Below are 12,956 nucleotides of genomic sequence, written 5' to 3'. Positions count from 1 at the left end.
AGAGAGAGAGAGAGAGAGAGAGAACATTTTAAATTGTAATAATATTTCACAATATTCAAATAAAGACAATAATTAAATGCAGCCTTTGTGAACATAAGAAAAAAATAAAGTAAAATAAAAATTAAAATAAATTAAAAAATTGACTGACCCTAAAACCGAAATGAGCGTATATAGTTTAATTTGTTATTATTAATTTAAATTCATTCATATATTGCAATCCAAGCACCATTTTCTTTGGACATGTTCGCTAACATTTTTCACTGCAATTTAATGTGCCTTTCTGTATTTTAAGATTTCTGTCCTCTAGCTCTTGAGCTCCTGAGTGATGTTTTTGTTTACTTTTTTTTTTTTTTTCAGGGCTGGGTTAAAAAATATTGATTTCTCGATTTTAATCGATTCTCATTTTTACGAAACAATATTGATTTTTAAATGCCAAGAATCGATTAGTCTAGCCTGTCTTCAGTCAATGAACAGAACATTGTAGCCTGCTATCCAATAAATCGCAATAAGCTTTGCGATTTTTTTACTTTTGATATGAAACAAAGTCTCAACTTTCTAATTTGATTTACTTTATTACAGTATTCAAACTATAATTGCCGGCAGCGTGAAGTGCACGTGAACTGATCGTGTCTTCTGCTTTAAAACCAGTTACAACATGAAAGAAACATGAATAAACATTCAAAGGTATGTTACAAGAGAGTACAACTTACTGAAATCTGTATCCTGTCTCATGTAATTGCTCAATCAGTGTTTCAAACATGCAACGACTTCAGTATAGCAGCTTGTAAACAATGTCATGTAACATCACATTTACCTCAGAAAAACATATTCTGTGACCATAAACTCGTTAGTCAGCTGGAAAAATGAACTCTAGAAGAAGCATTTTGCAAAACATATGCACCATATAACATATCATTATTATTTTTTACTGTTCTTTAATGTTTAATTTATGTTTGAATAAATCCGTCAAGTTTTTATTAAAGCCAACATTTAAATGTTTATATTTCAAAAAATTAATTGGAGTAGAAATATAATTATGTAATTGTAACTATTTTTATAAAAACTTAATTGAGTGTAATTTAAGTGTTTGTATATAAATCAGTTAATTTTAACCTTCGGTATTATAGTAATGTAGTACCAACTGACTCTCATGTACAGTATATTGTATATACAGCATTATATATCATGTATATCATGTATATTACAGCATTTGTTGATTTTTTTTTCCTTGAGAAAATTTCGCATGTATTGTACCTGATGTATATCCAGAATAATCGATATTGAATCGAATCAAATCAAAAATCGAAACTAAAGTTTGTGAGTCAGAATTGAATTGTGAAATTTGTGTCAAAACCCAGCCCTAATGATGAATGAACCTGTGATGCTCTAACATGCAAATGTTAGCTGAGATTATAACTGTAAAAAATAGGTTAGAAATCATTTTCACTATTGTCTCTGCAACTCTATTTAGTTAGTTAGCAGCTCCAGTCGTATTCTCAAAAGCAGACGCAGGTCATGGAGTTCCTGATTTTAGATGTCAAAAAGTACATTAGGAATCATCAAAGAGCCGATGTAGCATCGTCTAGATCTGCAGTAGGCCCAGGGGTGCAAGCAGAATGAAAAATGTGAATTTCTCCCTTGTGAAGAAAATCATTTTGGGTAATCCTGCAGCTTATGCACAGTAGTAGCATTGGGGACTAGCTTTATCTGTCTATGGTGCTCCAAAGTAAAGTTAGCATAGTGGGTGCACCAAATCAAAGATATGCAGAAGCAGCGAAGACTTGAAGCATATCTGCCAAATAGTTCAATCACATCGTACCTCTGAACATCCCCTAAGAAACTCATCAAATGCTAATTTAGCCCCCGTTTTTGTGCTTCGTTTTTTTTTTTTTTTTTTAAAGCTGGCGTCAGGCATCTATAGTTTGCTTGCTCTCTGTGGAATCATCACACGGACACATTCCTACAGCAGCTCTACGCAGGAGACCAACAGGCTGCTCTTAGCTCCCTGGAGTGTACTCTGCTCTCTTTGAAAGGTACACACACACAAACACACACACACACACACACACACACACACACACACACACACATACAGCCAGTGCTGAAACACTCATTGCTTCTTAGAAAATTTCCCAGCCTACGCCTGCAGATTACAGACTTAAGCAGCTATACATAAAAGCACAGGCACTGGTTGAGTTAATGTTGCAAGCCACTCACTGCTCTCGGCTGGATAACTTTAGTAGCTTAAAGCCGTCCGCAATCAAACACGAACAGAGAGTCAGGCTTAAAAGCGGAAAATATTCTGCTAATTTTAATTACTTGCCTGTTTGTCAGGCAAACTCATTCAATCAACATTAATGCATTTTAAAGGATTTTGTGATAAAATGGAAGAAGCAGGTGGTTGCACCCAAACGTAGGTGACTACCACTTTATTAATCCAATATAATTACTTGTCTAAATATTTCATTTTTCATTTTTGTAAAATTAGGGCTATAAATCTAAATAATAATAATGCCAAAAAGTCGTCCTGTCAATTTCTGAGTGTTTACTTGAAAACTTGATTTTAATATGTCCCTGAAAAGGTGATAAGAAAATTCCTGTATTTTTTTCTATTGCTTGTAATGTTTCTTTTTTTCCTTTTCTTTTTTTCTTTTTCTTATTTTATTACATGACTATTTCTTATAATTATAATTGCTTGGAAAGCATGATGGAATCTTTGGTGAGAAATACTTTAATTATACATACCTGTCCTTTTTATTAGGGCACGAGCACCACGGTGCGAGGACCCTATTGGAATTGCTGCATTTATAATTTTTTTTAAATAAATATTACAATTGCAGTTTTAATGACTATTAAATTAGAGAGTGCATAGCATATTTGTAGTTAGATTTGTCGCTCTGCAGGAACATTTTCAGTGTTTAATTTTTTTAAAAGGCAAAATAATTTTTTGAAATAATGAAGACATTAAAAGAAATGGTGACCCATGATATACACTTTCTCTTTAACCATTCATGTAAATCCTAGTAAAATTAGTGAAATAATTATTGTAAGCATACTAAGCATACAGATTGGAATTACAAGGATAGTTCACCCAAAAATGATATTCTGTTATTAATTACTCACCCTCAAAATCGTAAGACCTTTGTTCATCTTCGGAACACAAATTAAGACATTTTTGATGAAACCAGAGAGCTTTCCGTCCCTACAAATTGTTGAATAAAGTCATTATTTTTGTTTTCTTTGTGCACACAAAGTATTTTCGTAGCTTCATTTATGCACCAAGAGCTTGTAACACTTCAAAGAGAAAGGAAAAATTGAAATTGCATCATATGACCCCTTTAAAGTTGAACCACTGACTTTTTTTTAACAATGTCCTTACTACATTTCTGGGCCTTGAACGTGGTAGTTACATTGCTGTCTATGCAGGGTCACAAAGCTCTTGGATTTCATCAAAAATATCTTAATTTGTGTTCTGAAGATGAACGAAGGTCTTACAGGTTTGGAATGATATGAGGGTGAGTAATTCATTTTTGGGTGAACTATACCTTTAAGGCTTTTTCTTCATCCTCATGTAAAATACTTTTTAAATATTAACATACACACACTTTTCTTTCTTTTCTAATCATTATTAGCAATAAAATTTGTTTTGTGAGACAAATATATGGCATTTATTAAGTAACAGTTGTTGTATATTTATTTGTTCAACTTGCAGTTCTTCGGAAGCTTACTGTGTATGGATCCATTGAGACGCACAACAACATGGAAGTCATGGTAAGTTCTGGAATATTTCAAACAATAAAAGAAGGTCTATCATAATTTATATATAATAGCAAAACAGTTTTGTTTCTAATATTTACTTACTGCTTGTTTATATGTGATCTTAAAGCCAGGGCTGATGTTTTCTTGTGTTCACTTTTTAAATGGCTAATCACACTTTTTAATCACACTTCTGCACCCCATACCAACTCATTTTGAGGAAATGCAGGTTAAATTGTGAAAATTGAGTAGTTGTTTGCAAGGAAAATCAACCTGGGGGGTTATGATGTTGGAGTTCTGACATTAAAAAGAAATCATTGCACATAAATGAGATGCTCATTCTCAAGTGGAAGATGGGGCTTGGGAAAAAAAAAACGGGTCAATGTGAATATTTAATGTATTACATGTGTCCTGTGGTAATTGTGCATTAAACATTAGAATATCTTTCCTTGAAACACAACATTTTGTGTTGGCACGTGCAAAATAATAGTGATTTATTTGCTAATTTTGTTGTATTTAAATGGGTTAACTGAGAGTTTTGTCACAGCATAATCTGAATGCGAGGAGAATTTGCCGGCACAAAGCACATGCTGAAGTGCAGCCAGCCTCTGCAGGAAGCCCATATGGTGCCTTCATCTCTTAATGCATCTGTGGGAGTTAGCTTATCAGAGATCATTTTCACATTACAATGATGCGAGCCTTCCTAAACCTTAATGAGTCTTTGAAAAAACTGAAATTGGCAGGAAACAATGAGTCAAAGAAAAAGTTTTGTAGCGTTGACAGTAAGTACAGTGCAACATTGCAGAAAAGATTTCATGTAATAACTGTTACGCTGAGCTTTAAAATGTATTTGTTAGTCTCAAAGGACAGTTAGGATTGCTTCATATACACACATACTGTCTATATATAGTACATAGAGATGTCTTTATAGTAGCGCTGGGTGAAATATTAAATATTCACAGTATATTCATATGAATTTGACATTCCCATTTCTTCCCTTTCTGCTTCAGAGAAGATCCCATTTTTATTCCAAGTTTATATATTCAACCCTTGATCCAGCAGTCCATTTGTTATACTGTCAGGACGACTACGTCTTTGGAGCCTGTGCCACTGACATTTTGAATTTGAGCTTATTAGTTGCGGTAAAGGAAATGATGACGGCACCATTATTGATCCATTCTGGAGGTAAGACAACTCAAAAGAGAATATTTTCAATGAGCTGCTGCCTCCGGCTATCAATCAACTGCCAAGCTACAGAAACATGGTGATCTCCCGGTAGGGCTGTAGCTCTCTTGTCTCTCTGGAGACTCTTGGACTTTAATGTCATCTTTCCTGCTCAAAGCCAGACAGTCAGTGTCATAAAATATCCAACTTTTTCCCAATCCTCTTCATCCTCAGTACATCATTACTCCTCATTAATCATTATTAAACGCAGAACATCTTTAGTCTACCTTTGACTGAAGTGGACTTCACACGGTGTTCAGTCACCAGTGAGAAATCACATCGCAGGGAGTACATTTTTTTTTTAAACTGCTAATGGCATAAGAATATAACAGGAAGTAGAGAGGGAAATATACTTACCAGTCAGTCACTGATGGAAATCAGCTTAGCGCAAAATCTTGTCTTTATATGATATACATTCAGGAGTATATATTATTTTTTATTGTTTGTTGCATAAATTTATATAAAACTTGCTGATTACTTGTATCTTAAAATATATACAGGAATAGGGTGTTTGAATTTTAAATATATATCAGGGTTATTATTGTTAACTAAAACCAAAGCCAAAACCATAAAAACATTTTCATTACTTGAAATAAAATAAAAATTAACTGAAATAAGAAGTGTGTTGTATATTTCAGCTAGTTGCCAAAGCAAGTTAAGCAAGTTTAAGTTACAGTACTCAATAACTAAATAAACTAAAAAGTTAAACTAAAACCTAAAATTTTATAAAAACTACAATAGACATATTAAAAAACTAATAAAAAAATATTAAACTAAATTAAAAAGAAAACAATAAAATCCAATTTAAAATATTAACAAAAACTGCTAAACACTAAATAAAATAATAATATATGCATGTAATGTTTTTTCATATTAATATTTATATATAATTTGTTTTTACATTAAAAATTTTTTTTAAATTCTGTTTTTTGTTCTTAAATAATATAAAACCTAATGGTAATTTATATATTAAAATATAGGCTGTATACTTCAGGAATATAGAAACTGTTTATACTAATACTGTTAATGTATTCTTTATAAAAATGTATATAAATACATATTGATGTATTTAATACATTTAAGTGAAATATGGTACTTTTATATTGTTCGGTAACACTTTATTTTAAGGTGTCCTTGTTACGTTACATGTATTTACAATTATAATAACAATAAATGATGCATAATTATATGCAAGTAACCCTAAGCCAAACCCTAATTCTAACCCTAACCATATAGTAAGTACATGTAGTTAATTAATATTACCCCATACTTAAATGTATAAAAAAATATTAAACTAAATTAAAAAGAAAACAATAAAATCCAATTTAAAATATTAACAAAAACTGCTAAACACTAAATAAAATAATAATATATGCATGTAATGTTTTTTCATATTAATATTTATATATAATTTGTTTTTACATTAAAAATTTTTTTTAAATTCTGTTTTTTGTTCTTAAATAATATAAAACCTAATGGTAATTTATATATTAAAATATAGGCTGTATACTTCAGGAATATAGAAACTGTTTATACTAATACTGTTAATGTATTCTTTATAAAAATGTATATAAATACATATTGATGTATTTAATACATTTAAGTGAAATATGGTACTTTTATATTGTTCGGTAACACTTTATTTTAAGGTGTCCTTGTTACGTTACATGTATTTACAATTATAATAACAATAAATGATGCATAATTATATGCAAGTAACCCTAAGCCAAACCCTAATTCTAACCCTAACCATATAGTAAGTACATGTAGTTAATTAATATTACCCCATACTTAAATGTATAATTACACTGTAACAAGGACACCTTAAAATAAAGTGTAACCTATTGTTTTTTATTTATTTTATTTTTATTTATTTTTATGTATTTACAAAATATTCTATATCATCATACTTGAATGCTGGCTGTGTTAGAAATTGCATGGCATTGAAAATGAGTAAGTTTTGTCAGATAGCTCATGCTTTGTGTGTGTGTGCAGTTCATCTTAAAGTCCCTGTAAAGGCAATATTAAATATGTGTTCTGAGTTTGTCACACCACAGAAAAATGTATTATTAACCACTCAGCCAAATTTGAATGATGAAAAAATCCGCCAAGTAAATAAAATAAGTGATCAAAATCTTGAAAAAATGGGCGGTATCCTCTGCTCTCAAACGCTGGGGGCGTGTCCGGTTTTTTTTGTTTGTTTTTTTTGCGCTGAAACCACGCCTACTTGCGGGAAAGCTGCCGCCTCTATAAAGAAATTGACTGTACATAAATATACACACAGTAGCATTTTCACTTCATTTATACTGCTACAATGACAGTCAGTTAGCCCATTGTTTATTGACTGCAAAGTTTTAGTGTTAAGAGCAAATTTACTGCTGTAATTTACTGTTTGTGGTGCAGAAATTTCCATCTGTCAGCTCAGTGTTACTTGTGCCCTGTGTTGATCAAACTGGTTCCATATATTTAACGACCATTCTAGGATTGTATCCTGGCACGGCAGGCACTCTCTAAATCTCTCCTCCGACACACCACGTAAACAGCCTGTCCTTCTCCAACCTGAGTTAAGATTGCCTGGGGCTTCCTGCCAAATCTACCTTCAACATGACCCAAGAAAGCCTAGATGTTGTCAGCACCAATAGCACCGTGGTCGCTAACCACACCTGATACCAATGTTTCATTTACTATCTCTGTCTGCTTCCCTAGGGCTTCCTCAATGCGGTCTTTGAGCGGCTAAAGCAGTTTCTAGAATGCTGTGAGTATTGCATGCTTTTCTCTTTTTCTAGTTCCATTGGTGTTTTTGAATTGTTTTTTCCATCGACAAACTTTTTAACATATAAACTTTTTATGACGTAGTAAATTGCCTGACATAAACACATTAATAAATCCTGAATAAAAATTTATATTAAATATTATATAATATAATATTATTATATAATATAAAATATAATTTTTTAAATATAAAATGTATTTATTAATTTATTTAAATTAATTTCTTTAAAAATATATATTACTGACCCCAAACTTTTGAACAGTAAATTAATTAGATTTTAAGGTGCACTGAGGAATTTTTTATGTTGTGCTTAGTTTAAGTTTTCAGTTGATGCCATAGTAAAAATGTGCTATTTGCAGTCAGCCATGATTCATTCTGTCAGCAAAAGTATCCAGTAACAGGAGATTACTGAGATAAAGCAGGTAGCATTTGACTGGTCATGTGATATGATATCAACCTGTCTGCTCCCGTGAGACAACCAACTCTATGTACAACAATTAGGCTACTTATATGACAGTTAATTAAGTATTTTTAGTACTATTCATTTCTTTGTGGAAAACTTTTTTTCACAAAGAAACTAAGAACCCCTTTAAGGACTTTTTTCCCTTCACAATGTACCGTGAGACTTTTTCCAATTAAATTTTAATCAAAGCTATTCCCATTTGGGAAATAAAGTGCTCTTATATTGTAGCAGAATTGTATTTGGAGGAAAAACCATTTAGGAGAAATAAACATTTGATTTGAGGATTTGAAGTTTTTAATCCTCAGCCTATCCAGAGATAACAGCCATTTTTCAGGTTACAGAGTTCAGTTATGTGATATTGAGTGAAGAAAAGAACATTTTCCTGTGCATTTTTGAATGTCAGTTTAAGTCATTAACCCATCTACAGTTTTTTAAAGACTAATAAATAAATTTCTATAAAAAGCTGTGCATTTTGAAATATTACTGGTTCCTTATACTTTAATATGATCTTTTCTCCAGCTTAATCGAAAATAATATTCTAAGTAAAAAAGGATTTGTACGAAAATAACTTTTAGATATTTCTGATTGAGAGCACAAGGTTAATTCTGACGGGCTGGAATTCGTTATTGCTTGAATATAGAGTGCATAGTCAAAGGCCGAACTAATTTATTTCAGAAAGATCACCACTTTAAAGGCTCAAAACGAAATTTCTGCTCAAGCAAAAGACAATAATGCCATATCTGAATGGTTTCACCTGGAGACACTGTGCCCTGCTTTTCCCAGCCTCGTCGTTGCATGAGTTATATATCATCAGATGAGACAGAAGCAAGCTGTTATCTACTGGTGATATCACAGGCAATATGTTCTCCTGGCTGGGCCGCAGGTCAGGTTCCATTCGGCCTGTTGGTATTTCAGCGTGGATGAGAGACTTAGCTTATGAGCAAACAGAATGTGAAATATCAACTCTGGGCCAGATAAGGTCCCCCAAATAATCCAGGCTTTTTTGGTTCTATTCATTTCTTCATTTCTCTGCGTACCGAGAAATTGATGCCCAATCCCCTTGAAAGGTTACCCTGCTCTATCACACTGTATCATGCTGTCCTGAGTGCTGACTTGTAAGGAAACCGATTAGTCTTTGCCGTTTGGGGCTGCTTTTTTGGTTTTGTAATTTTTGGCTTTCATTTGACTGATTTAGCCAATGTGATCAATGACAAGTGATGCTTTAAAGACAAAGTTCGCCTAAAAATGAAAATTCTGTTGTCATTTACTCACCCTCATGCAGTTCCAATCCTAAATGAATTACTTGCTTCTGTGGAACACAAAAAGTGAATTTTGGCCCCTCTTTGTCATATAATGAATGTGAATAGGGGCTTTCTCACAGTATAGTCCTAGGAAGCCAGCAGGGTGGTTCCTGGAGAACCAATTTCTCCCTCAGGCCATTTTCCTGGTTGCATTCGCACCGACTGTGTCATTGGTAGTTCCTATAGAACTGTTTTAGACTGTACTCTGAAGTAGGAGCTAATTTAGTTCCCTCAAATGGAGAACTAGAACTAAAACCATTCCTAGTTCCTGTGGTGCGAACACGCCAAAAAGTAGGTAGTTCCGCCAATAGTTGTAGGAACTATGAAAAGGTTATTCCGATGCGAAAGCCCCTACTGAGGGCTGGGGCCGTCAAGCTTCAAAATTACCTTAAAGCACCAAAAATATATTATAAAAAGTAGTTCAGATGTCTTCTGCGCTAAGGCTTTTAAAGCAAACTGGAAACTTTATGTGCACAACAGACACAAATCTATATTCCCAGAAAACCCTCCAGTGATCGAATCATTGAGTCAGTGAATGGTAATCCGGAACCGGATCAGGCAAACTTGTGAACAAATCATTCAGACAGATTTTGAACCTTCATGAAGAAGAGCTAGATTGGATTTTCAGTGAGTTAGAGCTTGAATTTCGGTCTGTTTGGCCTTTAGAAGACTGAGAATACTACAAATGGACTGCTTTTATGATACTTTATGGAGATTTTTGTCATTTTGGAGCTCTGCAGCTCCAAAAGGTTTTAAACAACATGTGGGTAAGTAAATAATGATAGAATTTATATATTTTTATTCTATTTGGGAAAAGCTTGAGAAGACCATCATTTTGTTCACCAAAGTTGTAAGTCTAAAAGTTCAGTCAGTTAGAAGGCAAAGGAAATAATCTGGGCACTTATACTTGAGATGTTGTACTCCTGAACTGTGGTTTAATGTTGCCTCTTATACTCTTTACTAGCTGCTGGACTTCCTGGAATATCACCCGTGGCCTTTCATCCCTCTCATTCAGCGTTCGCTGGAGTTCGCGGTCAGCTACGTGCTCACTGAGGCTGGAGAGGGAGTTGTTTTCGAGCATTTTATTGTACAGTGCATGAACCTCATCAAGATGATTGTCAAAAACAATGCCTACAAACCTGCCAAGAACATTGAAGGTAAGCAGCGTAATGACTTTGGCATGGCGTGCCTCCATTTTAAAGTACTAGCTTATTCGAATAGGAAATGGATAACAGCCTTTAAACACATCAAGGGCATTTCTGAGTTGATAGAGGGCAAGAGTGAATCGATGAGATGTTCATAATGAAATCTGACTGTTCGGTCATGACTGAGGTTCCTTAGATAGAGATTGAAGTAAACTGATATAAAAATGCCTCCCGTTTCAATGTTTTATTGCCTTACTAATGATTAATAATTAGGAGCACATGAGATGTTTTAATGAATGATCTAATATCTTGAATATTACTATATGCATGATTGTATATTAAAGTCATGTTGCAATATGCATTGCAGACAGTAAGCCAGAGAGCCTGGAGGCACATAAAATTAAGACCGCATTCTTTACACACCAAACGCTGACGGAGATTGGCAGGAGACTGGTATCCAAATATTTTCTGCTGACAGAGGAAGAGCTAACCATGTGGGAAGAAGACCCAGAGAGTTTTGGTAAATGTGAATTATGAACGCAATAACATATCTGAAGCTGTGAAACTTTTTGTTTGTATTTTTCTGGGCTGTTTGCCATTTGTAATCAGAGAGACGGTAGAGATAATAATAATAATTCATTACATTTACATAGCGCTTTTCTAGGCACTCAAAGCGCTTTACATTGTGAGGGTGGATCTCCTCATCCACCACCAGTGTGCAGCATCCACTTGGATGATGTGACGGCAGCCAAAGTATAGTGTCCCCATCACTATACTGGGGCGCTAGGACCCACACAGACCACAGGATGAGCACCCCCTGCTGGCTTCACTAACACCTCTTCGAGCAGCACCTGGTTTTCCCCAGATGTCTCCCCTCCGGGTACTGACCAGGCTCAACCCTGCTTAGCTTCAGTGGGCGACCAGTCTTGGGCTACAGGGTGATATGGCTGCCGGGAGTAGAATTGATACACGAGCTGTACGTGGCAGGAGCATGTGCACCAACTGCTAGGTCACATATTTATATATATTTAAAAAAAAAAATAAAAATAAAAAATAATATATATATATATATATATATACCCCTTGCAAAATGTTAATAATTGAAACAAAATAAGATGAATCATGAAAATTGCATGTTATTTTTTATTTAGTACTGTCCTGAATAAGCTATTTCACATAACAGATGTTTACATATACTCCGACCACAAGACAAAATAATATCTGAATTTATAAAAATGACCCCATTCAAAAGTTTACATACCCTTGAATCTTACTACTATGTGTCATTTCCTGGACGATCCTTGTTTGTCCTGAGCAGTTCCACTGCCTGCTGTTCTTCAGAAAAATCCTCCAGCTCCTGGACATTCTTTGGTTTTCCAGCATCTTCTGCATATTTGAACCCTTTCCAACACTGACTGTATGGTTTTGAGATCCATCTTTTCACACTGAGGACAATTGAGGGACTCATGCATAACTATTACAAAAGGTGAAAACGTATTGATGCTCAAGAAGGCCACACAATGCATTAAGAGATGGGGTGTAAACTTTTTAAAGGGGTCATATGATGCGATTTCAATTTTTCCTTTCTCTTTGGAGTGTTACAAGCTCTTAGTGCATAAAGAAGATCTGTAAAGTTGCAAAGACTAAAGTCTCAAATCCAAAGAGATATTCTTTATAAAAGTTCAGAGTCAGCCACACCTACCTAAAACGGCTCGTTCTAACACGCCCCCACATATCTACGTCACTATCTGGGAAGATTTGCATAACACCGCCCAAATGTTCACACAAAGAAAGAAGGAGTAACTTTTATTCTCGCTGTAATATTGAAAAGTGAAAAGTGAAAAAGTGAAAAGTGACGTGACATGTGGCCAAGTATGAAATAAGGCATTTTTTTAACCTTAAACCGCATAAACACATTGCATTACACCAAATACACAACATGTTCTTTTTAGCAACATCATTTGACCCCTTTAAATTGGATGATCATTGTACTTATTTTGTCTTCTGGGAAACATGTAAGTATTTATGTAGATTCTGAAGTCCAGTACTAAATGAAAAAATATGATTGTTAATAGGGGTGATGTTCACGCAAAGTAAGAAGGCGTAACTTTTATTCTCGCTGTAGTGTTGTTGTTGCCACCGCCGCCATGCTGTGGAGATGCTGTGTATTTCGTTGTGAAAGCGAAACTACTTTGTTTGGCCTTCCAAAAGAGGACGATATCCGCTTCGTCATGCCTGGAGCTGATCTGTGCTGGTCGCTGAGGAAATACATCAACTTCGCGCTGTGAACATCA

The 12,956-nt window shown here is 34.3% G+C and overlaps 1 pseudogene; it reads left to right on the top strand.

The window, feature by feature from the left end:
* The window catches only part of LOC107739001 (importin-11-like), a 139,894-nt pseudogene that overhangs the window by 22,992 nt on the left and 103,946 nt on the right, over nucleotides 1-12,956 (top strand).

The sequence above is a fragment of the Sinocyclocheilus rhinocerous genome, unplaced genomic scaffold (assembly GCF_001515625.1).
Source record: "Sinocyclocheilus rhinocerous isolate Xijiao unplaced genomic scaffold, SAMN03320098_v1.1 scaffold1486, whole genome shotgun sequence".
Lineage (NCBI taxonomy): Eukaryota > Metazoa > Chordata > Actinopteri > Cypriniformes > Cyprinidae > Sinocyclocheilus > Sinocyclocheilus rhinocerous.
The sequence above is the reverse complement of the archived record's forward strand: the minus strand, read 5'-3'. Positions and strand labels throughout refer to the sequence as shown.